This window comes from Chiloscyllium punctatum, chromosome 1, assembly GCF_047496795.1.
Source record: "Chiloscyllium punctatum isolate Juve2018m chromosome 1, sChiPun1.3, whole genome shotgun sequence".
In the NCBI taxonomy this organism is placed as follows: domain Eukaryota; kingdom Metazoa; phylum Chordata; class Chondrichthyes; order Orectolobiformes; family Hemiscylliidae; genus Chiloscyllium; species Chiloscyllium punctatum.
This window is the reverse complement of record NC_092739.1, coordinates 128,594,682-128,620,276: the sequence shown is the minus strand read 5'-3', so window position 1 is coordinate 128,620,276 and position 25,595 is coordinate 128,594,682. Positions and strand designations below refer to the sequence as shown.

General features: G+C 41.9%; 1 long non-coding RNA gene across 3 annotated transcripts in view; it reads left to right on the top strand.

Annotated features, from left to right (window-relative positions):
• Positions 1 to 206: 206 nt before the first annotated feature.
• The window catches only part of LOC140482669 (uncharacterized), a 98,646-nt gene continuing 73,257 nt past the window's right edge, over positions 207 to 25,595 (top strand). For 2 of the 3 annotated variants that reach the window (XR_011961774.1, XR_011961773.1), the window contains exon 1: positions 22,239 to 22,357. This is a non-coding gene — a long non-coding RNA (uncharacterized lncRNA). Of the gene's footprint in view, positions 365 to 22,238; positions 22,358 to 25,595 lie in introns of those variants that run through there. The other variant, XR_011961775.1, reaches the window with a different exon arrangement.

Genomic DNA, 25,595 nt, shown 5'->3' with positions numbered 1-25,595 from the left:
TCCAAGTGCTTTTTAAAAGTTGTGAGATTTCCCACCTCAAATGCCCTCCCAGGCAGCACGTTCCAATCCACCCCCACCCTCTGTGTGGAAGTGTTTTTTTCCTCAAATTCCCTCTGAACCTCCTGCCTTTCACCGTAATTTGTGCCTGCTTATTCCTGACCCTTCAATGAAAGGGAATAGCTGCTTTCTATTAACCCTGTCAATGCGGTTCATACTCCTCTATCAGGGCTGAAGAAGGAACAGAGTGGAAGCTGCAAAATGATTTAAAGAATGACCCTGAGAGGGAGCTGTATGAAAGAATCTGTGGATTCACAGTTGACCAACTCTGTTCTAAAGGAAATGAAAGTGCAACATTGCAGGAAAGGTAAGTGGTCTTTTCCTCTTTTCTATCTCTAAACTTAGATAGTTGATCAAGTTATGAGTTAGGGAGTTTTTGACTGCCTTTGTTTATTTTTCAACCAGCGAATAGGCCAATGGTTCTTTGTTTTTAAATGCGAAACAGATCTTGTCAGAATACAGACTTTGAACATAAAGACAGCACCCTGCCATATAACTGTTCAAAGATTGGTGTTAGTTTTCTGAATGCTTTGAACTCCAGGGCTATTGTCTAGCATATGGGTTTTAAGTGTCCACCATATTCATCCACCATAGCTTGAACTTTGCCTCAAGTAGGGTATTTGTGTGAATGATGCATGAATGCTTAAGTTAGCTCTCATAATATAAGGTCAAGACATGGGTAAAATTGAATTGAAAAAAATCAACAGATGTTTCTTACAACTTCTGGTATATAGATATATTTGAGTTCTGGGTACTTCACTGTCTGGGTTATTTTTAAGGTTATATGATTACAAAGAGTGTCAGTATGTCGTGTTTCAGGTGGCCTGAGTTAAGATGGAATTTATACCTTCAGGTCACGTGCTGTAGTGCTGGTACCATGAGCATGTTTCTTAAAGGTATGCATCGTGCTGGCTGTGAGACATAACACAACAACAGCATTTAATAGAGATTTTCTTCTGCATTTGATTGCTGAAGTTCATTTTGTCAGCAACAAAATGTCACGATTATTTTGTTCATCGCTTTTTTTGTAGTTTCCATTTTCACACCTGTCCTCTTTATTTTCTCTGGATCCACTGCAGTCAACTGGCAGGAAGCCATTTGTTTTTATAAGAGATGAGTGCAAGTCATGGAAATGGAGCCATTTCCATAGTAACAAAAAAATCCATGAACTATTCAGCCAATGAGCATAACAACTTTAATTATGCTGAAAGAGCTTCCACTGTCAATACCTAACTAATCAATTTTCTGAACTCAATACGCAGGAATAATACCCTTCATCAAAATTTGAAGAATACCATAAGCCCATAAGAGATAGAAATAGGAGTAAGCCATTCAGCCTGCTCTGCTCTTTCATCGTATCATGGCTTCTCACATCTACTTTTCTGCCCTTTCCCTATAACTCTTGATTCCCCTATATACATTGGACACCTTCTAGCTACATCCAACATGAATAAAAGGTACTGCAGTGACAGCATGTTAAAGGAGCAGGCAGTTTGACTGAGTTAGAATCATAGAATCCCTATAGTGTGGAAGCAGGCCATTCAGCCCATCGAGTCCACACCAACCCTCTGAAGAGCAGCCCGCCCAGACCCAACACCCTACTCTATTCTTGTAAAGTTACCTTTCCCATGGCCAATCCATCTAACCTGCATGTCTTTGGACCATGGGAGGAAACCAGAGCATTCAGAGGAAACTCAGGGGGAGAATGTGCAAACTCCACACAGTGATGAGCTGAGTGATGGGATCAAACCCAGGTCACTGGCGCTGCGAGGCAGTAGTACTAACGAGTTTTCCAATATCTATCTTTTTCTCCTGTCAGTATTTTAGCAGGTTTCCTCATTTCTTTGCAAAATTAGAAATTGTATTCAATGCAGATCGAAAGAAAATTGTGTAGTTCTGTATAAACAAATATACTCAAAATAAATGTGAACCAGCATTTTATTTCTCTATAATTTCATGAAAGAACATTACTGCAACTGAAAAGCACAACACCTGATATAGTGTTTTAATTTTCTGTAAATATTAAGAACCTGAAATCTCATACTGTGAGGTATTTGCTCATGTCTCTGTGGTATTGTTGATGCTCTAAACAACTGAACTTGACAAAGGTTCACTTGTTCACTCAGTTATGTATGCATTGTTGGGCATACCCCAAGTAAATTTGGATTGATGTGAAAAGAGTGACAGGTGCAGGATGAAAGCATGCTAACAGGATACTGACAGTTCACTAAAATGTGGCCAAACAGCAACTGCACTTTCAAGGAATTAGAATTCCTTGGAGTTCCAGTGAACTTCCATTGAGTAAGAATAATTATGGAGCCGCATAGGTGCAGCCAATGATTGTCAAATGATGGAGAAATCTACTATCCTTTCATTGCTCCTCCTGCTGCTCTCTGTTTAGAAGGATGACAATGAAGTCCCATTCCTGGGCCCTTGTTGACCTCCTAGAAGTTGCAGTAAATGCTGAATAAAGAAATGTTAGCAATACAGCTGGCTCAAACCTGTAAGAATCCTGGGGCATGGATATTAAAGAGCAGGATGGCCTTGATTGTTACTGGCAGCAAGTTAATTTAAAACTGTGCTCTTTTGTTCTCGACTCTTTTACGAGCGGGAACAGTATCTCCAATTTACTCTGATTTCATGAGTTTAAAAATTTCTGTAAAATCTTTTCTTAAACGTCTTCTCATCAGACACAACTTCACTAATCTATCTTCATAAGTGAAGTTCTCATCCCTGGAACCAATCTTGCAAACCTCTTTTGCATTCTCTATAATATGTTCACTCCATACTGATGTGTGGTGCCTAGAACTGCACACAATACTCCAGCTGAGGTTTAACTAGTGTTGAATAGAAATTTAACATGACCTCCTTGTTCTTGTAGTCTATACTCCAGGTAATAAAGCAGAGTGCTGTATGTTTTATTAACTCCTCTCGGAACCCATTCTGCTGTTTTTAATAACTTTTGCATGAAAAACTGAATCCTACTGGATGAAAATGCTTTCAAAATAAAAGACGAAAGAGTACCTTTTTCCCTACCTCGCCTAACTGCTTCCACTCAGCAAGCACCCAACTGTGCATGGAACTGTGAAGAGGGAACTTTATCTCCACAAGGACTGTGTGATGGTTACTGCCACCAATACTGTCATGGAAGGGCATATCTCTGCCAGGTAGATTGGTGAGGATGAGTTCAAATAGATTTACCGATCTATTTGGTCCCTCATCTCCAACCACAGATCCAGTTCAGCAGCTATATCTTTAAGGATTCACCTGGCTCAGTTAGGAAAGATGCTACTGAGCTACTCTTATAATCATTATAATCCTCTATTCAGAGTGCTGTTTCCATCATTCGAGCTCCTTCTAATGAGTGTTCAACATGGAGGAGGTCTGCTTCATGAGCTGGGGGTGGGGAACAGAATTGAGATTGCATATTGAGGACTCCTGGATTAACTCTTTCTAATGGTTCTGTCCTGCTGGTGGGCTAGAACCTAACTAGTAGGACTCTGTAAAGATGTTGTTCGACTAGTCTAGTGGACAGTTCTCCCAATTTTGGCACAGGGTCCCACAGTTTCTAAAACAGACATTGTTGTGACACTGGAAAAACTCATGTTGTTCCTCCAAGAATATGATCGAATCATTTTGAATAAAGGATTATCGTAGAATTTAAGATGAAAGGGGATGGCCTAGTAGTTTGATTGATAAACTATTGATCCCGAGACCCAAGCATTGTTCTGGGGACCTGGGTTTGAATTCTGCCATGGCAACTGTAGAACTTGACTTCAATTTTAAAAAAAATATGGAATTAAGACTCTAATGATCACCATGAACCCATCATCAATTGTCAGGAAAAGCCCGTCTGGTTCACGAATGTCCTTTAGGGAAAGAAACTGCTGCTCTTTCCTAGTCTGGCCTACATGTAACTTGAGACCCCACAGTAATGTGGTTCACTCTCTACGGCCTTCTGTGCAATTGGGATGGACAATAAACACTGTCCATTCCTGAAGAAGGGCTTATGCCCGAAACGTCGATTCTCCTGTTCCTTGGATGCTGCCTGACCTGCTGCGCTTTTCCAGCAACACATCTTCAGCTCTGATCTCCAGCATCTGCAGTCCTCATTTTCTCTTCCTAGCCAGTAATGCCCACATCCAGTGAATGAATAAGGGTAAAGGTTGAAGCTTTATTTCTTTATTTTTCAGCTTAATACAAGAAGGACTATAATGTTTAACTTTTAACTGAGTTCCTTATTCCTTTCTATCTTGTTCTTCCGTTTTTACACTGAGGTACTTCTATCTAAAGCGCCCCCTTGTGTGGCTACATTGAAAACTTTTCACTATACTCTTGTGCTTTTGTACTTGATTATGTGAGACAATGTAGTCTAAATATACCATAGAATCCCTATACTGTGGAAGCAGGCCATTTGGCCCATCAAGTCCTCACCTGTACATTCCTGGACACTACAGGCAATTTACCACGGTCAATCACCTAACCCGCACATCTTTGGACTGTGGGAGGAAACCCAGTCAGACACAGGGAGAGTGTCTAAACTCCACACAGACAGTCGCTTGAGGCTGAAATTGAACCCAGGTCCCTGGTACTGTCAGACAGCAGTGCTGACCACTGAGCCATGTGCTACCCCTAAATTCTAAACCTAAGTCTAAATAAAGGGTCGTGAGGTGAACAAAAATTAAAGTTTTGCAGAGGGTAAGAAAGAGTTGTGTTACAATTCCTGACAAGGTTGTAATATGTCTAAAATATTTAGTAGAAGTTTATTTCACTCTGTTGAAAATAAACAAATGAAATGATCCCAAGAAATGGTGTGTGGGTTTTTTTCACAAATGCCAAAAATTATTTATAAACCCCGATATTTCTACAAGTGTTTTAAGTAAAACAGTTGCATGAAACCATTAAAATGTTACAAACATTCCTTTGGCCTTTTAACTATTTACATGGCTAAGAGTTTATTTTGAGTTCTGTGCCACAGACACAAAAATCACCAGGCAACAGGCAAGCACTTTAAAGGATATAGTTAATAGTTCTCCAGAGCACCAGTTTGAAAGGTCCTGTTCTCTATGACTAATTTCACCTGCTTCCACCTGATCAAAACCATCCGGCTCAATTTAAAACATCAAAGAAATTGGTCAGAAAAAGTTTCTGCAACCAATTTCCTTTCACTTTATAGCCTATATAAAGTTACCAGGTGAATATACTTTCACTGAGTTCTGACGTTATGGCTTTTAGATGAAATCATGCAATGTGCTCAGAATTCAGATTTTTTTTTCTTTTTTAAACAAACTCTCAGTCATTTAAATAACCATCTGTTTTTAAATTGCTGTCGGGCAGTTTGTCTGCACTGGTCAGTGTAAAACAAATCAGTTGGTTCAAATGCCTGATCTTCCTGACTCCATTCAATTTTTCTGACATTTATAGCTTTGCGTTGGTCTGTTTCCAAATAGCTTCTATAGCCATTCATTGTAAATCCTCATCAGCCCAATCCTGACACTACACCAGATAAATCTGTCAGAATCTTACGGATCCACCTGTAACAAAAGATGTGGCTCTCGGGAGCTTTATTAACCGAATCAAAGGCCACTAGCTTTTGACACCACATGATCCCTAAATTGAATGAAAGAAAACAGAAACAAGTCTGCAGACCCCTCTGAGGTGAAAACTCAGCAAAGGAACACTGATCGCACTGTGTCCTATTTAATATCATTCTTTCTTGGATCTTCAAAATTGTGGAATCTTGTTTACCTTCTTCAGACTTGCCTCATATAATCTGCAGGAATTTCACTTCAATAATGTAGAGTACATAAATCATTTGCAAAAATGTAATTAATTTCACCATCAAATATTCCACGATAAATAAGCAACATGTTCTGTATTTAATTCTGTCTTCTGTGTAACAGAGCAATGTGGAGTGCACTGGAATGTAGTTTACATTGGGGAAGTTTCTGTAAAATGTAATCTATCTGTGAAGGATGATCATTCCTCACCATCGGTTCAATAACAGGTATGTAGCATCTCTAACAATTGTGAAATGGCCCAATGTGCTTTGCAGGAGCCTGATCAACATTTGCAGCAAGCTAGTGAAGGAAATAATTGCACAGAAGCTGAACATTTTGGCTAAAGCGACAGGAACATCTTAAAAGAGGAAAGAGTTAGAGATCAAATTCCAGAACTTTGGTCCTGACTGTTGAAGATGGAGCAAGTAAAATTGGAGTTACTTGAGAGGTCAGGTTTAGATGAGTGCTGATATCTTGAAGGATCGGGAGCTGGAGGAAATTACAGACATAGGGAGGGCTGAAGGATTTGAAAAGGATGAGAATTTTAAAATCGAGACAATGTTTATCTGGGAACATTTGTCAGATGGTGATCCTAAGATGTGATGCCTCAACTGCAAACAGAAGTCAGAATGCGCTACTGTAACCATCATGTGACCTCTATTATTTGTGAGACAGTTTGATATTGGTCTTTAATACTCTTCCAATATTAATAAAAGTTAAAACTTGTTATAAAATGGTTGAATTGAAAATAATTCCAGTTGTGATCATTAGAAGATTTGTATGTCAAATAGTGGATGCCAGGAGCAGTTGGAAAGAACTAATTTAATTCAACCAAATGGATAAGTCTATTGTCTAGGAGGAGCAGCCAGTAGACCACCTGCATGGAAAACGATAGCAGGGCCACCCACTTTCACCTCCCATAATACCTTCCTCCCTTTTATTCCAGGAGGAAAGTGGCTTCCAATTAAGTAGAAAGAGATAAGACAGTTAGTGGTATGTCTGATCTTCAGCTCCTCACTGTAATGTGGAGAGCTGACTGACCATGTCTAAGCACAATCTGGTATTACGGCCTGCCCTTGACTTGCTGTATTGAGGCTGTCTAGCAAATGTTATCTCCCTATTTCTGACTGAGGCCTGTTGACAGCCATAACAAGCTTCACAACCTAGTGTCTGTACTAAATGATGTAACAATACAGCAGCACTCTGTGCCTGATATGTCTGGCTGGGGGGGGGGCAAGATGCAAAAATGCAGGTCAAGACAGCATCTAGGTACTTTCAAAGTGAGTGAGCAGTTACGAGAGCAAGTAAACAGCCTAGAGATGCAGACTGGTCTAGTCCATGAGCTGGACGTGGGCCTCTGGGTTCAAAGTATCCTTACTGCGACATTACAAAGTTAGTTAGGTGCAGCATTGAAGTGTCCTTTAAGTGAATTGGAGATATGCCATGTGGGTTGTTAGAGGCTGGCACTTCTTGGATGCCAATGTCAGTGGATATGTGTGTGTAGGTATGTGGAGTTGGATCCATGGAGCATGCCCTGAGATGTTGGTGCCTGGTGCCCAAAATAAAGGGACTCAGGAGGATGCAGCAACTGGAATTGGGAGGTATTCATTGTAGCTACACATTGTGAGCTCTCAGCTTCCAGTTTCTTCTGCCATTTGTCACAGTTGGAAGCTACATGTTAATGGAGCATGACCTGCAGTTCAAAAGGTCATGAACAAGCAATAATCCCCCGCGATAGGCAACTGACTACTGCCCAGTGAGAATCTCACCTTGACACCTGGAACTTGTTAGAAGAGTTATGCCTGACATCCTGTCCTAGTGTGGAGTGAGGAGATGAATGCCAGCTATTCCAGCAGTTGTCTTGCACATTTAGGTTCTTTGTGGGCCTTTTTCTGTGGCAATGAGACAAAAGGAGGTAAATGAGATGAAAGTTGCTGGCAGTGCTGGTGATATTTGTTGAGACATTCCCAGTGAGTGGACAGGAAGAGTAGAGGGCATGAAGGGTTAGTAGACTTGGGGTGAGAGCCATTGACAGGAGATGCTTGCAATGGTGAGAATAGTAGACTATGAGTCTTGTTGGCAGGTGGGTGGAGTGGTAAAGTTAAACTAGGAGAAAGTGAGGACTGCAGATGCTGGAGATCAGAGCTGAAAATGTGTTGCTGGAAACACATTCCTGAAGAAGGGCTCATGCCCGAAACGTCGATTCTCCTGCTCCTTGGATGCTGCCTGATCTGGTAAAGTTAAACGCAGAACAACGTTAATTATCTTCACTGCTGGGTTTTTCTCTGCACAGTGGATATTGCACTGACCCAGGCAGCAACTTCAAACCTGCTGAGGAAGGATCACTCAACCTGAAAAGATAACTTTGATTTCTCTCTGCAGATCTGCCAAACCTGCTGACCTTTTTCTAGCAATCTCTGCTTTTATTTCTGATCTACAGTGTCCACAGTTCTTTCGGTATTTATTTTGCTACTTCAAATCAGGCTGGCACAGTAGCGTGCCCTGGTATCCTCTGGTGGTCTTGGCTTTGGAGCTCAGCTTTTCTCTCCAACCCCTGTCCAGCAGGAACTCCAGGTCACTCTACTTGAACCGGGGTGCCAATTGCCATTGTCATCCATCTCCTTCACTCACTTGGTCTGTGAAAGGCAATTCTGAATCACAGCTTTCGAAGTGCCATATATTGGGGGTATCAATATGGTTTTAGTGGCATAAACGCTAGAGGGTTCCATCACCAGTGAGCATTTTCATTACTATGTGAGCACAAGATAGCTAACTTTACACCATAAACATGCCATAAACATGTGCAAGAAAGCTCACAAAGGCTCAAGCCCTCCATTAACTTATCCAAAATTGACACCTAGCCAAACTTTGGAAAACTACTGCTTAAAGTATGGTCACCCATATATGGTGTACCCACATTTCTAACTGACCATTTGAAATAAAACAAAGGATACGTTTGAATCAAAACCATCCTAGTTTTTTCTCCCAACTTCTCAACCAGGTGTTTCCATTTATCTTATATTTAAAAATTTCAATTGCTAGACTAAATATAAATTTTAAACATGTGAACTCTAAAATTAACTGTTTCTTAACTTTCCCTGGTGTTTGTAGCTAGAAGATAGCTGCTGGCCGGCTTTAAAGGTGTTGAGAGCTGCTCAATATTTACCCTACAGGCGCGTGCTGGCACACTCGCACACACACACTTCCACAGAATAAATGGCTGTATGAAGACAACCTGTTACAAAAGCAATTTAGGGCCAACCTCACACTTCTACATGCATGTATTTTAAGCAGGACTTCAACAATATATAGTTGAAAGTGATTTGATAGTTCCTTAGTGTGAATGGTAAGCCTGGCAATTTGGCAATCCAACATAAAGCATCAGTACTGAATGCTTGAGCTCGATTAGATCAGATAGAAAACTGATGCAACCACCAGTTTAGATCAATAGTTGGGGTGAGACAAGGTTGCACATTGAAATTTCCTACTGGAAGCAGCAGAAAATCTTGCAGTGAAAGATGATGTTGCAGGAATCTGTTTATGTGCCTATTAAACAATTACAGATTTGCTGATGACTGTGGCATGACAGCAACAGCCAAAACAGATTTGCAAAGGCTAACTAAGGTGTTTATGGAGAGTAGAAATATGGACTACAGGTGAACGCAAAGAAGTTAAGCATCCTGTCACTTGGGAAGCTGTAATTGAAGGGATACAGTTAATGGGCTTCAACGTGTTTAGATCTTTGTGAGTAAATGCTGCAGAATGCATGTTGTGAAAAATATAAGAGCTTATGGTTATCCTGATATCATGAAATTGATCTGAATGTTGGCAAATGATCTATGGGAACACTGTGGCTTACTGTTAATGTCACTTGACCAGCATTCAAGAACTCCAAGACATGGGTTTGAAACCTACTATGGCAGAATTTTGAATGCAGCAAGAATCTGGAATAAACCGTTGGCTTAAAGGGAACAATGGAATCATTACCAATTTTACAAAAGTAGACGTAGTTCATTGCTTCAAGAAGAGAAATCTGCCATCCTTTCTTGGTCTAATGTGACTCCAGATCTAATGTGGTTAATTCATAACTGCTCTCTGGGCAATTAAGGATGTAGAATAAGTGCCTCTGGCCAGTGACACACACGTCCAATGAATGAATAACAAAAAAAAAATCAGCAAAAAGATGCTCAAAACAGAGAGGAATTGATTTCGATCAATAAATGAATGAATATCCAGGATGGGAAAAGTCACAAATGATAAATGCAGAACTGCAATATAACCAAAATTGAGGGGTGATAGATTTAAGACAGTGTCAGAGGCAAGTTCTTTACGCAGAGAGTGGTAAGGGCATGGAATGCCCTACCTGCCAATGTAGTCAACTCAGCCACATTAGGGAGATTCAAACAATCCTTAGATAAGCACTTGAATGATTTTGGGATAGTGTGGGGGGACGAGCTAAGAATAGTTCACAGGTCGGCGCAACATCGAGGGCTGAAGGGCCTGTTCTGCACTGTATCGTTCTACGTTCTATGTTCTATGTTCTAAGACTATGGCTCTGATGAGTAATAACATTTTTGAGAAGATCCAGGAATGGTCATAGACTTTTTACAGTACCATTTTGCCTATCATGTCAGCACCAGCTTTTTGAGTCTTTTGAAATTGTGCCACACTCCTGCCTTTTCCTCATAACTCAAATGCATATTGTTTCTATTTAAATAAACATCCAAATGCCCTCTAGAATGACTCAATTGAACTTGCCTCCAACACATTTCCAGGCAGTGCATTCCAGACCCAGACCACTTGCTGTGTGAACATGTTTTTCTCATCTAGCTTTGTTTCTTTTGCAAAACACTTTAAAACTGTGCCCTCTGGTTTGCAATCCTTTTCTGTGTGGGAACAGATTTTTCCTACCTACTCTCTGCAGACCCCACATGATTTTTAAAACTGATAGCAAATCTCCCCTTAAACTTCTCTTCTTAATTATCCTCATAACTGAAATTTCTCAACCCTTGAATCATTATGTGTAAATGCCTTCTGCATTCTTTCCAATGCTTTCACATCTTTCCTGAAATGACACTTGGAACTGTGCACAATGTTGAGGTCAAACCAATGCACTGTATATGTTCATCACCTCCCTGCTCTTGTATTTTATGCCACCATTAATGAAACATGTAAAATTGTATACTTTGTTTAACTGTTCTCTCTATTTGTCTTGCCAACTTTAGTGCAGCTCACATTTCCACCCAAGTGTCTTTGCTTCTGCACACCCTTTAGAATATCATTCTTCCTATTATATTGTCTCTCCATGTTCCTTATACCAAAGAGTATTACCTCACACTTCTCCACCCACTCCACCAATTTATTAATATATTTTGGGATGTTCTGCATTTCTCATAGTTTAATATTCTTCCTACTTTTGTATTGTCTGTAAATTTTGAAATTGTCCATTTCACACAAATACCTCGATCATTAATATTGTCAGGATAACAAACTCCCCTAAGCCAACGTTCTGAGCATTATCAGAAACTATCCTCCAGACTGAGCAATATCCATTAACCATTCCAGTCTGCTTTCTATGATTCAACCAACTTTGTCTTCAGATTGCCACTGAAGCAATTCTATGTCCTATCAATTTTCTCACAAATCAGATATATGGCATTGGACAAAACACTGTTTGAAAATCCATATACATCACATCAACAGCCTTTTCTTCATCAAAGCCTTTTTTAAACCCTTGAAAACGTCCACCACATTTATTAGACATGATTTACCCTTATACTGGATTAGTGGTGCTGGAAGAGCACAGCAGTTCAGGCAGCATCCAACGTCTAGCTTATCTCTCCACGCTTCAGGCTCACTGCCTTTATTCCTGATGAAGGGCTTTTGCCCGAAACGTCGATTTCGCTGCTCGTTGGATGCTGCCTGAACTGCTGTGCTCTTCCAGCACCACTAATCCAGTATTTGGTTTTCAGCATCTGCAGTCATTGTTTTTACCTTGATGATTTACCCTTAATGTTAGCATTTTGTAATCATCCCATATTTTCCCTTGTGAGTATTAATTTTATCCCAAATAAATGTTATTAACAGTTTCACCACTATTTACGTTGTACTCACTGGTGTGGAATTGCTGAATCATGGAGTCATAGAGTCATAGAGATGTACAGCACGGAAACAGAACCTTCAGTCCAACTCATCCATGCTGACTGGATATCCTATCCTAATCTAGTCCCATTTGTCAGCACCTGGCCCAAGTCCCTCTAAACCTATATCCATATACCCATTCAGATGCCTTTTAAATGTTGCAATTGTACCAGCCTCTACCACTTCCTCTGGCAGCTCATTCCGTTTACGTACCACCCTCTGGTGAAAACGTTGCCCCGTAGGTCTCTTTCATATCTTTCCCCTCTCACCTAAACCTACGCTCTCTACTTCTGGACTCTCCCACTCCACGGAAAAGACTTTGTCTATTTACCCTATCCATGCCCTTCATGATTTTATAAACCTCTATAAGGTCACCTCACAGCCTCTGATGCTCCCAGTGAAAACAGACCCAGCCGATTCAACTTCTCCCTGTAGCTCAAATCCTCCCTATAGCAGCATCCTTGTAAATCTTTTCTGAACCCTTTCAAGTTTCACAACATCTTTCTGATAGGAAGGAGACCAGAATTGCATGCAATACTCCAAAAGAGGCCTAACCAATGTCCTGTACAGCTGCAACATGACCTCCCAACTCCCATATTCAATACTCTTGACCAATAAAGGAAAGCATAGCAAATGCCTTCTTCACTATCCTATCTACCTGCGACTTTACTTTCAAGGAGCTATGAACCTGCACTCCAAGGTCTCTTTGTTCAGCAACACTCCCCAGGGCCTTACCATTAAGTGTATAAGTCCTGTTAAAAATTGCTTTCCCAAAATGCCTCACTGCATATTTATCTAAATTAAACTCCATCTGCCACTCCTCAGCTTATTGGCCCATCTGATCAAGATCCTGTTGTAATTTGAGATCACCTTCTTCACTGTCCACTACACCTCCAAGTTTGGTGTCATCTGTGAGCTTATTAACTATACCTCCTTTGATCACATCCAAATCATTTATATTAAGACAAAAAGTAGTGAACCCAGCACTGATCAATCTTTACAACCTTCCTTTTGAACAATTTTCAACAGTTTGCAATTCTCTAGTTCTCTGACACCACCTCTGAATCTCAGGAAGATTGTGCAACTTCCATTCTCACTTCAATATGCTTCAAAGCGTCTCATCCAGTCCCAGTACCTTATCAAATTTAAATACCAAGAACTTATTCAATTCCCCCTCATGTTAATAGTGACTGAGTTTCCTCTTCTGTCACCATGGCCTGGGCAGGGCAGCATGTACCTTGTGGGAAAAGGCAGATGCAAATGTATGATTTAACAGCTCAGCTATGCTTCTTGCCTCCGTGTGTAAATCCCCTCTTTTGCACCTAATCAGCACTACTTCTCCATTTACTACCCTTCAACTATTGGAAGACTTTGGGCTTTTGTTTTATGTAGCTGCTAGTCTTTTTTCATAGTCCCTCTTTGCTTCCATTATTTATTACCTGACACCGTCATAAACATACATTTTCTTCTTTAACTTAATTTTTCATTCTGGATTTAGTTGGTCCACCTTTCCCTTTTGAAGGAGTATGCCTTGATTGTGGCCAAACCATCTCCTACTTGAAGGTAGCGCAATGTTGAACTCCTGTTTCTCCCAACAACCTTTGGTTCCAATCTATGCAGCCCAGCTCTGTTTTTACTGGTTTAGACAAATGTCGACTTTCAACATCGTCCTCAAACTTATGATACAATGACCACTGTCTCTGAATTGTTTCCCCACTGTCATGTGATCTACTTTGCCATCTCAATCCAAAGAATCAAGTCTAGCAGTAGCAGAAAGGAATGCTTTGATCTTATTTCAAAAATAGAACAGTGAGAATACCTTTCATAACTAGACAAGTGACATATCTGAGGAAGGCCATGGAAGTACTAAATGATGGGAGTGATTTTTTTGGAGACAAAAATACATTGAATATAGCAGTTAGGCTAGTTATGAATTTAAAACCTTTAAATGTATAAATCCAAGCTCATTATCACTACTGAATTTGATATGTGAGAATTTATTAACCTAAATGACTACAGCATTCATAAAAGGATGGATTATGATTGCACAAATAGAAATAAATAGGTATGATACAATCTCTATTTTTAAGATGTGATTACACAGTGACCTGAATATTCAAAAGTATTTGACATTCTGTAAGGACAGGAAGAAAGGAAAATTGGGTAGAATTGCTCTGATAATAATAATGAACAACACAGATAAAATCTTCCTTGGCCTTGAAAGATGTAGGTCACAGTGAGAAATTCTGAAAAATCAGGTGAGATGCCCAGTGAGGGTCTACCTGCTGTCAAGATCAAGCAAGTCTCATATTGCAAACAATTGTTGGACAGTGTGATGAGATTCTCACTAGTGAGGCTATTTGCATGGAATATCACTCAATATCACTCTCAATAAATGCAGTTTCCCATTCTCCCAGGTAGAATATAGACACTGGGAGTTCCTGACAAAGTCAGAGTGGTTACCTGGTGCCTCCAGCACTGCCATCTTGGACTCCCAGCATCAACATCTCTGGAACATTCCGGGGCAGGTTTGGCACATGCCAACCTCACTGCATCATCATGATACATCTCTAATCCACTTACAGGTACATTTCTGCATTTTAGTGCCACACTTTGGTGTATCCTGGCACCTTTCATTGTAATGCTGCTGGCAGAACAATGTGTACACAGGGTCTGGAACCCAGCTCATGGTTTCAACTAGGGCACCATGCCGGGCTACTCACTCATTCGCTTTTGCTCATTTGTAGTGGGGCCATTTTGATGTTCACAGAATTTCTGCCCTGCCTTGCCTTGCGTTTTGGCACTTATCCCCCTTAGCACTAGAACAAAGAACATAACAGCACCGGAACAGGCCTTTGCCCCTCCAAGCTTTTGCCGATCCAGATCCTCTATCTAAATCTGCTGTCTATTTTTCAGGATCTGTATCCCTTTGCTCTTTGCCCATTCATGTATCTGTCTAGATACAATTTAAATGATGCTATCGTTCCCGCACCTACCACCTCCGCTGGCAATACATTCCGGGCACCTACCACCCTCTGCTTAAAGAACTCTCCACGCACAACTCGCCTAAGCATTTCCCCTCTCACTTTGAACTCATGATGCCTAGTAATTTTCTCCTCCACCCTATCTTCACCTCTCATGTATAAATCCAGACATATTATCACTACTGAGTTTGATATGTGAGAATTTATTTACCTAAACGCCTATAGCATTCTTGCAGTGCTACCTTAAAGTCTTGCCTTGCCATTTAGTATAGACACACCAGCAGGCAGATGGCCAGGGTTATTAGCAATCATAGGCATTGGTGAAGGGTGTGGAATGGGATAGAGGGGAGGATCTGGAGTCTGTCACCACCACCTAAAGTAGTTAAGTAGAAGAACCTTATGCTTCTGAAATAGTGCAAAAGAGAGCAGGGACAGCAGCTTCTCAAACAATGTAAGAATGGAAACATCAGCTTCATAAAGAGAAGAGCAGACTTGTATGAGAAGGGCAGCAGCAGGAGATAAAGCCTAGTGCCAGAGATTACCACCAAACTGTCAAAACCAAAATGTGATATTACAGGTAAACAGCTAGATGGATATTTTGAGTGTCTCTCAAACAAACAATTGGTTTAAATCAGGAGACGTTGTTACTGCTCAAGAGTACAGTTAAGACATTCACTTTTAAGATATTTAATACTCGGATTAATTACTTAAATAGAATGGTGATAACAAAGCAGGAGATGTGTTGCAGCTGTAATTCATGGAAGCTGTTGACACTGCTGATACATGGTGATCATATTCAAATTCAGCTTAAGGGAGAGAAACTAAAGTCTCAAACCAGTGTCCTCAACTTAAATGCAGAGAAACTTTGTGGAAGAGTTATGTGGAAAGAATTGACTAAAGCAGGCTTGGAAAGGGAAGGGCAGTGGATGAGCAGTGGCAGACATTAAAGTTGATATTTCATGATGCTTGGCAAAATTTTATTCTGGTTTAAAAGGAAGGAGATAACTCATGGTTAACAAAGGCAGTCATAGCATCATTGAGTCATACAGCATAGAAACACACCCTCCTATCTAACTCATTCATGCCAACCAGATATCCCAATCTGACTTAGTCTCATTTGCCAGCATTTGGCCCATATTCCTAGTTAAATGCCCATTGGGATACCTTTTAAATGTAACTGTACCGGCCTCCACTACTCCCCTCTTTCAGCCTCCTCAGAACCCTCCCAAAACCCCACCCTTGAGCCTTGCCACATGTTCACTATTGCCCTCCCTGACCTTGAACTCTCAGGCTGAACAGCCCCTCCTGAGTAAAAGGGCTCACATTTATACCCCGCTGCGCCCACCTCAATGAATTCTGTACCCGCCACGGTGTGGAGCTCTTCTTCCGCCACCTCCACCTCCACCTCCATGCCTTCTTCTTCGATAAAAACTCCCAACCTCCCTCCAAGGACCCCTTCTCCCACCTCCAACTGTCCCCATCCACCTGATCACCCCCCCACAGGCCTTGTAGCCGTCCTAGACCTCTTCATTGCTGACTGCCAAAGTGACATCGTCTGCCTCAACCTCTCCACCCCCCTCACCCATTCCAACCTCACCCCCTCCAAACGTGCAGCGCTCCACGCGCTCCACATCAATCCCCAGTTCACCATCAAACCCGCTGACAAAGCCGGGGTGGTGGTAGTCTGGAGAACAGACCTCTATGTCGCAGAGGCCGAACACCAACTCTCCGACATCAGGGAGAGGTACGGTGGCTCAGTGGTTAGCACTGCTGGCTCACAGCACCAGGGACCCGGGTTTGATTCCCGCCTCAGGCAACTGTTTGTGTGAAGTTTGCACATTCTACCCGTGTTTGTGTAGGTTTCCTCCCGGTGCTCAGTTTCCTCCCACATTCCAAAGATGTGCTAGTCAAGTGAATTGCCCATGCTAAATTGCCCAAAGCGATTGGTGCATTACTCAGAGGTAAACGTAGGGGAAATGGGTCCTGGTGAGTTAGTCTTTGGAGGGTCGGTGTGGACTTGTTGGGCCAAAAGGCCTGTTTCCATACTGTAGGGAATCTAATCTAATCTAATCACATCCTACCTACCTCCCCCTTGACCACGACCCTATTGTGACCCATCAGCCAAAATCACACGCACTGTCTGTGCCCTCATTGACTCTGGTGATCTCCCCTCCACTGCCTCCAATCTCATAGTCCCCCAGCCCTGCGCACTGCCCAATTCTATCTGCTCCCCAAGATCCATAAGCCCAACTACCCCAGCCAACTCATTGTCTCTGCTTGCTTCTGCCCCACTGAACTCATCTTGTCCTACCTCAACTCCATCCTCTCCCCTTTAGTTCAGGCATTTCGTAGTTACATCCGCAACATCAAACCCCCCCCTTCATCTCTTCAGCAACGTCCGGTTCCCCTGCCGCGAGCGCTTCCCTTCCCTATGGGTATGCAGTTCTTATACAAGTCCATACCCCACAAGGATGGCCTTCACACCCTCAGCTTCTTCCTCTCCAAAAGACCATCCAGTCCCTTTCCACCAATACCTTCCTCCACCTTGCCAAACTAGTTCCCACCCTTAATAACTTTTCCTTTAACTCCTTTCTTTTCCTCCAAATCCAGGGGGTGGTCATTGGTACTTGTATGGGCCCTAGTTATGCCTGCCTCTTTGTTGGCTATGTTGAACAGTCTCTCTTCAGTACCTACACAGGCAGTGTGTCTCAAGATCACTGTTACATCGATGAGTGCATCAGTGCACCATCCTGCACTCAGACTGAACTGGAGCAGTTCATCAACTTTGAGCACAATTTCCACCACCCCCCTGAAATTCACTTGGCCCACCTCGGTCACCTCCCTCCCCTTTCTTGACCTCTCCGTTTCCAACTCTGGTGACGTTTGCTATAAATCCTCAGACTCTCAAAATTACCTGGACTACACCTCCTCCCACCCAGCATCTTGCAAGAACCCCATCACATTCTCTCAATTCCTCCACCTCCACTGAATCTGCTCAGATGAGCAGACATGCCAGATGTCCACCTATTGTGAACAACGTTCTTTCCCCCGCTCTTCCATCCTGGCAGTGTATCACCACACCACCTCCATTCCCCATTCCACTGCTCTAACACCCGCACTGAATGCAATAAAGACTGGGTCTTTCTTGCCTTCAACTACCATCCCACCAGTCTCTGCTTCCAACGCATCAACCTCAAAAACTTTCACCAACTCCAACTAGGCCCCACCACCAAGAACATCTTCCCTTCCTCACCCCCTCTTTGCCTTCCACAAGGAATGTTTCCTTGTGCCACTCTCCCCACCAACCCCTGCCAAATCCCCAGGTACCTTCCCTTGCAACCGGAAAAGATGCAAAACCTGTTGGCATACCACACATCTCACCTCCATCCAGGGCCCCAAAAAGTCCTTCTAGGTGCGACAGAGGTTAACCTAGTTTACTATCAGGTGCTCCTAATGAGGTCTTCTCTAAACTGGGCAGACCAAATAAACGTAGGGAATGGTTTGCCGAGTATTTCAGCTGGGCCCGTAGGGGCCAAACGGACGTCCCAGTCACTGCCCATTTCAATTCCCCTTCCCACTCCCTTTCCAACATGACCATCTTTGGCCTCCTCCATTGCCACAATGAATCAAACCGCAAATTGGAGGAACAACACCTCATCTTCCGCTTGGGTAGCCTACAGCCTGGAGGATTCAACACTGAGTTCTCCAATTTCAAAAGCCTCCTTTTCTATCCCCTGACTCTGTTTGCAGTCCCTCCCCCTCCCTTCCATTCCCCTCATCGACGCTTCCTTCCAGCTACCAACTGGATTCATTCCTCCCATTGAGCAAAAAAGGCTGCACCCCCTACCTGTGTTCACCTATCTCCACCTCATCACCCTGCCTCCCCCCCCCCAACCCCCTTTTTCTGCAGGTCTCCTTACCCCTACTCCCGGTCCTGAAGAAGTGTTACACCTGAAATGTTGACTTCTCCACCTCCTGATGCTGCCTGGCTTGCTGTGTTCTTCCAGCCTCCTGCTTGTCTACTTTGGAATGTAGCATCTGCAGTACTTTTGTTTCCACCACTTCCTCTGGCAGTTCATTCCATACATGCACCATCCTCTGAGTAAAAACATTGCCCCTTAGGACCCCTTTAAATCTTTACCCTCTCACCTTACACCTATGTCCTCTCAAGTTTCCAGTCAATAACTAAATCATATAAGGCATGAAAGTCAATGATAGGTCAGGGGATTAAGATTTTTTTATGCTGGATTTCTTTGAGAATAACAAGCAGAGTTGATAAAGGTGAATAGGTTCATGCTGAGTCCTGAACGAGAGCAGATATCATCTTGTTGAATAGTACAGCAGATTTGAGAGCTGAATGGACTGCTCCAGTTCCTATTTCTTTTGTTGCTCTGCAGCTTCACCCTCTATATCACACCTGCAGCATGTGTCAGCAGTGTACACAGCGAACACACTGCATATAAGACCATAAGACCATAAGACATAGGAGTGGAAGTAAGGCCATTCGGCCCATCGAGTCCACTCCGCCATTCAATCATGGCTGATGTGCATTTCAGCTCCACTTACCAGCGTTCTCCCCGTAGCCCTTAATTCCTCTAGACAACGAGAATCTATCAATCTCGGCCTTGAAGACATTTAGCGTCCTGGCTTCCACTGCACTCCGTGGCAATGAATTCCACAGGCCCACCACTCTCTGGCTGAAGGAATGTCTCCGCATTTCTGTTCTGAAATGACCCCCTCTAATTCTAAGGCTGTGTCCACGGGTCCTATGCTTCAACCAAAAGGGTCACTAGTCTTTAGGATCCTCTTCCACAGTGGAGGCTGTGTCATTGAAAATCTTCAAGGCTGATGAGCTAGCCACAGTTTTGATTAATTAGCAAGTCAGTTGTTCTGGAGGGCAGAGAGGAAATTGGATTTAAAGCCACAATTTGATCAGCAGTGATCTTATTGACTAGCAAAATAGTCTTGAGGAGCCAAAAGGCCTATCGCTGGTTTCATTTCTTTTGTTCATATGTTTGTTTGTAGAAGTAATGATGGTATAAAGCACAGGCACAATCTATATGCAAACAACTTATAAAATATATTATTATAAATGGATTAAAATGATTCTCATCCTTTATTCTCACCTTCAGTCCCAAAGCAAATTGCAATTTAGTTTTTTTCTCTTTATAAACTGTGGTGGCATACTTCCCCTTCCCTGTTTATAGACTTTTACTTTGTAAGGGCCACAATACTAATGCAAAGGTAAATCAAAAGTAAGGTTTGTTTCACACACTCTTTGACACTTAGTAACGTAAGCACACTCACAAACACACATCAGGAAAGATAGAACAGAAAGTGATAAAGGCATTATTTAATTAGCAACATATTAAGTATAAAACAAACCAAGGAGACCAGTTTATCAATGTTCTTGGTTTTGAGATAGAGTTCAAAAGTCCAAACCTGGATTGACAGTCTGTAATTCCTCTGTGGTCTGTTTGATTTTATAGATAGCACTTGAGCAACTTTATGCCAATCCTTCTCTTTTAAAAATCTCTTCCAAGTTTTTCGGACAAAGCTTTACTGAAATGTAACTTATGCTTCACCATACTTAGCAAATAAATGTTGATTATTTCCAAAGAGCACCTGTCTGGGTTATAAGCTGCTTCTTATAGGCCAGAGCCTTTTTTTTATTACAGTCTGGAGTCAGAAGTTTTGAGATTGTCATTGGAATTTGCATGAAGCAGCATTTGACCCCTTATTTGCTCGCTATATCAAAATTGTATGGTTAAAAGGCAGTTAGGTTCAGCTCTATGGGAATCATGTGACCAAATTTCCTTGGGGTAGAGTGGGGAGAGAGATGAGTTATGGTCAGATAAAGGTTTTCCTAGCAGAGGAAAGTGTTTAACGGTCTTTCAAAATAGGTGTAACTTGCAAGGTTTCTTGGAGTAATCATCTCTGAAGCACTTCAGACACAATGATGCATTCCAGACCCATCAGGAGGTCAGAGAGGAATTGGTGGCCCAGCTGATGTTAATTTCTGTGATGATTCCAGAGGGATATTTCTATAGTCAGTTGCTAACAGTAGCAATTCCGTTTTGAGTTCCTCCAGGCAAATGTCTTCTGCAGGACATCTTCTAACATGGGAATGTTGTTGTACATTAGCAGACACAAATTTGACAGTCCTTGACAGAAAGTAGATCCAGTTCCAGTTACTAGGAAATCTCAATGACTGTGATTCTTCCTAATGCTGTAGTCTTCCATCTACCATCGCAGCCAGTGATACCACACAAGTATGTTTCACCTGGATTGCCATGGAGGACTTGTTTTGGACTGCACTTTGTCTGCTTCCTCCCTTCCAATCTTACCAGCAATGGGGGCCCCGCCGGGAGATGAGAACTCCGGATGGCATAGCTCTTGGGATCAACGGAACGCTCAAGCCTTTCCATCACTGCAAGGTGACAATCCATGGAAAGTGATTGTAGCAGCCATCTTTGTTGGGCTATTGGACCTTAATTCATTCCTGAGGACGGAAACATTGACTCTCCTGCTCCTTGAATACTGCCTGACCTGCTGCACTGTCCCAGCACCACACTCTTCAATTTTGACTTCTCCAGCAACTGCAGTCCTCACTATCTCCTTAATTCATTCTCAACACTGTTTAAAGGGAAGTTGGACATTGTGATTTTAAAACGTTATGCAACCAGCACTATCATCTTGAAAGTTTAATTTTGTCCTATATGTAACTAAACAGTCTAATGTAAACATACAATTAAATATTCTGTAAAATAAACTAATTATAGACAGTTGTGCAGCTTTATCCTGAATATTTTTTAATATATAATTGAAACAATGCATTGACATTTCATCTAATTGTAACATAAAATATGTATAGGGAGCAGCTGTTTGTAACAACCTCTCCCATTGTTGATTAGCAAGTGGGACTCCTTTATTAATTTTAATGAATTAAAAGTGAGTTCCTAATGTCTGATTTAACTAATTATTTATTGATATCCTGCAGTGATGGTATATCAGAACCAATGTAGGTAGATGGTTGATTTGCTTGGACTTGTTTTACATTAAGTATCAATTTATGTCGCATTGTAGACAGGTAGCATTGCATCATCCCTAATTTGCAGCATTTCTCAAATATGAGAGATGGATTTTACTCAAATGTAAAAAGAAAGCAATAAAATATTATGGCCTGGATCTTCTGAAGAGTTGCGCATTATGTCGTTATTGCCATGCTCTAAGATTCTCCGAAGCCAACGCTGCTGTTCATTTCTTCCAGGGTCTTCAGATCCTGGCTACTAGAGAAATGTGAAGCTCCCCTGAAGAGCTTCTTTGGAGTGGAAGACAGACCACCCCTCCCCCACCACCAACTCCTTTTATTTTCACTACACTAACTGTCAAGTGGTAAGTTTAAATGTCCAGTCTTTGAATGGTAGTGAATGGTTAGTTTGATGCTTGGCATCTTATTTAGGCTGTACGATATCATTGAGACATGACCTATTTTTCTAACAATGCGTACATTAAAGGTGGACAGAATAGTTTTGTTAATATTGAGTTTTGGAACCACGCCTGTAACAAGATTCTGTAGCATTACATTGCTAAGGACTTTGTGTTGGAGTCATCAGATATGGTGTAATTTTCAGATGAGAGATGTGTCTCCTGTGATTGAATAATCCATTGTGCTTTAAGTAATCAAGACTGACTGTAGAATGCTTTACATTAAATGGAACTTTTGTTGTATAATGCTTCTTGAACATTTTTCTAGACTCTGTATCCACTGCTAATTGGATTGCTTGTTCTCAAGTTAGGTTCCCTTTCGATTGAAGTTCAATAACTGATTTATCTAAGAGACAAATAATGATTCTGTTGCAAATGAACTCTTGTAAATTTCCATTCATACAAAGTTTAGACAACACTTTTATCAATTGATCGAACCTGTTACTGAAGAATTCTCTTAAATTGTACGTCGATAAAGTTTCCATGAACTAAATAGGCTTTAGCTGCTAAATGATTGCCAGAATTATTAAATACAAACAAGAGAGTCATAGAGATGTACAGCACAGAAATAGACCCTTCGGTCCAACCCGTCCATGCTGACCAGATATTCCAAACCAATCTAGTCCCAACTGCCAGCACCCGCCCTATCCCTCTAAACCCTTATTCATATACCCATTCAGATGCATTTTAAATGTTGCAATTTTACTAGCCTCCACCACTTCCTCTGGCAGCTCATTCCATACATGCACCATCCCCTGTGTGAAGAAGTTGCCCCTTAAGTCTCTTTTATATCTTTCCCCTCTCACCCTAAACTAGTTCTGGACTCCCCCACCCAAGGAAAAGACTTTCTCTATTTATCCTATCCATGCCACTCATGATTTTATAAACCTCTGTAAGGTCAACCCCCCACCTCCGACACTCCAGGGAAAACAACCCCAGCCTGTTCAGCCTCTCCTGATAGCTCAAATCCTCCAATCCTAGCAACATCCTTGTAAACCTTTTCTGAACCCTTTCAGGTTTCACAACATCTTTCTGATAGGAAGGAAACCAGAATTGCACGCCATATTCCAACAGTGACCTAACCAATGTCCTGTACGGCCGCAACATAACCTCCCAACTCCTGTACTCAATACTCTGACTAATAAAGGAAACCAAATGCCTTCTTCACTATCCTACCTACCTGCAACTCCACTTTCAAGGAGCTATGAACCTCCAAGGTCTCTTTATTCAGCAACACTCCCTAGGATCTTATCATTAAGTGCTAAGACTTGCTTTCCCAAAACAGAAAGTGTGAAGAAACTTAACAGATTTGGAGAGAGAACCAAGTGTTAATGTTCTGAGTCTAATATGACTTTTCTTCAGAGCATCATTTTTAAATTTGCTAGTTTTTTGGGTTTTTCGTCTAAGGGATTAAATCAGCTTTGTGTGTCTAGTAATTGAAATCTAGGGTGTAGGTTTGCTCGCTGAGCTGTAGGTTTGATATCTAGACATTTCATTACCTGGCTAGGTAACATCATCAGTGGCGACCTCCAAGAGAAGCGAAGCTGTTGTCTCCTGCTTTCTCGTGGATGGGGTTCCTAGGGTTTGTGGTGATGTCATTTCCTGTTCATTTTCTGAGGAGTTGATAGATGGCATCTAGATCTATGCGTTTGTTTATGGTGTTGTGGTTGGAGTGCCAGGCCTCTAGGAATTCTCTGGCATGTCTTTGCTTAGCCTGTCCCAGGATGGATGTGTTGTCCCAGTCAAAATGGTGGCTTTTTTCATCCATGTGTAGGACTACGAGGGACAGAGGGTAGTGTCTTTTTGTGGCTAGCTGGTGTTCGTGTATCCTGATGTCTAACTTTCTTCCTGTTTGTCCTACATAGTGTTTGTGGCAGTCCTTGCATGGAACTTTGTAGATGACGTTGGTTTTTGTCCATGGGTTGTACTGGGTCTTTTAAGTTTGTTAGTTTTTGTTTGAGAGTGTTGGTGGGTTTGTGTGCTACTAGGATTCCGAGGGGTCTTAGTGGCCTGGCTGTCATTTCTGAAACTTCTTTGATATATAGTAAGGTGGTTAGGGTTTCTGGCTGTGTTTGGTCTGCTTGTCGTGGTTTGTTCTTGAGGAATCTGCAGACTGGTTTTTTTTGAGTATCCGTTCTTCTCGAATACATTATATAGGCAGTTCTCCTCTGTTTTCCGAAGTTCATCTGTGCTGCAGTGTGTGGTGGCTCGTTGGAATAGTGTTCTGATACAGTTTTGTTTGTGTGTGTTGGGATGGTTGCTGGTCTAGTTAAGTATTTGGTCAGTGTTTGTATACGCAGATTTGTGGTTCTCCGTTGTCCTTTCTTTCGACTATGACGCCCAGGAATGCGAGTTTGCTGAAAGCCCTACAATGTTGTTCAATCTGGATTTATCCCCTTTGTTTCTCTGACTCCTTTTACTTTTCCCTGGCAAGTTTGCTTTCCCAGTACTGGCAGTAGAAAGTGTCATTGACTTACAGTTATCTCTGATAGTTTCTCTGCAGATATTAGTTGTTCAGAGATTGTTCTATCACAGCTGTTCAGTTCTCTTTCTCTTCTGGCTGCTAGCCTGTATTAAAATTGTACCAATGAATGTTTTTAAAAAACTATTTAATCTATTCCTCAGAAGGGTTCAAAAAAATTTACAAGGATGTAGCCAGGGTTGGAGAATTTGAGCTACAGGGAGCGGCTGAACAGGCTGGGGCTGTTTTCCCTGGAGCGTCGGAGGCTGAGGGGTGACCTTATAGAGGTTTACAAAATTAGGAGGGGCATGGATAGGGTAAATAGGCAAAGTCTTTTCCCTGGGGTAGGGGAGTCCAGAACTAGAAGGCATAGGTTTAGGGAGAGAGGGGAAAGATATAAAAGAGGCAACTTTTTCACACAGAGGGTGGTACGTGTATGGAATGAGCTGCCAGAGGAAGTGGTGGAGGCTGGTACAATTGCAACATTTAAGAGACATTTGGATGGCTATATGTGTAGGAAGGGTTTGGAGGGATATGGGCCGGGTGCTGGCAGGTGAGACTAGATTGGGTTGGGCTATCTGGTCGGCATGGATGGGTTGAACCGAAGGGTCTGTTTCCATGCTGTACATCTCTACAACAAGTTTAGGTCTGTTTCTTGATCTTAGCAATTGCCAAATTTTCATG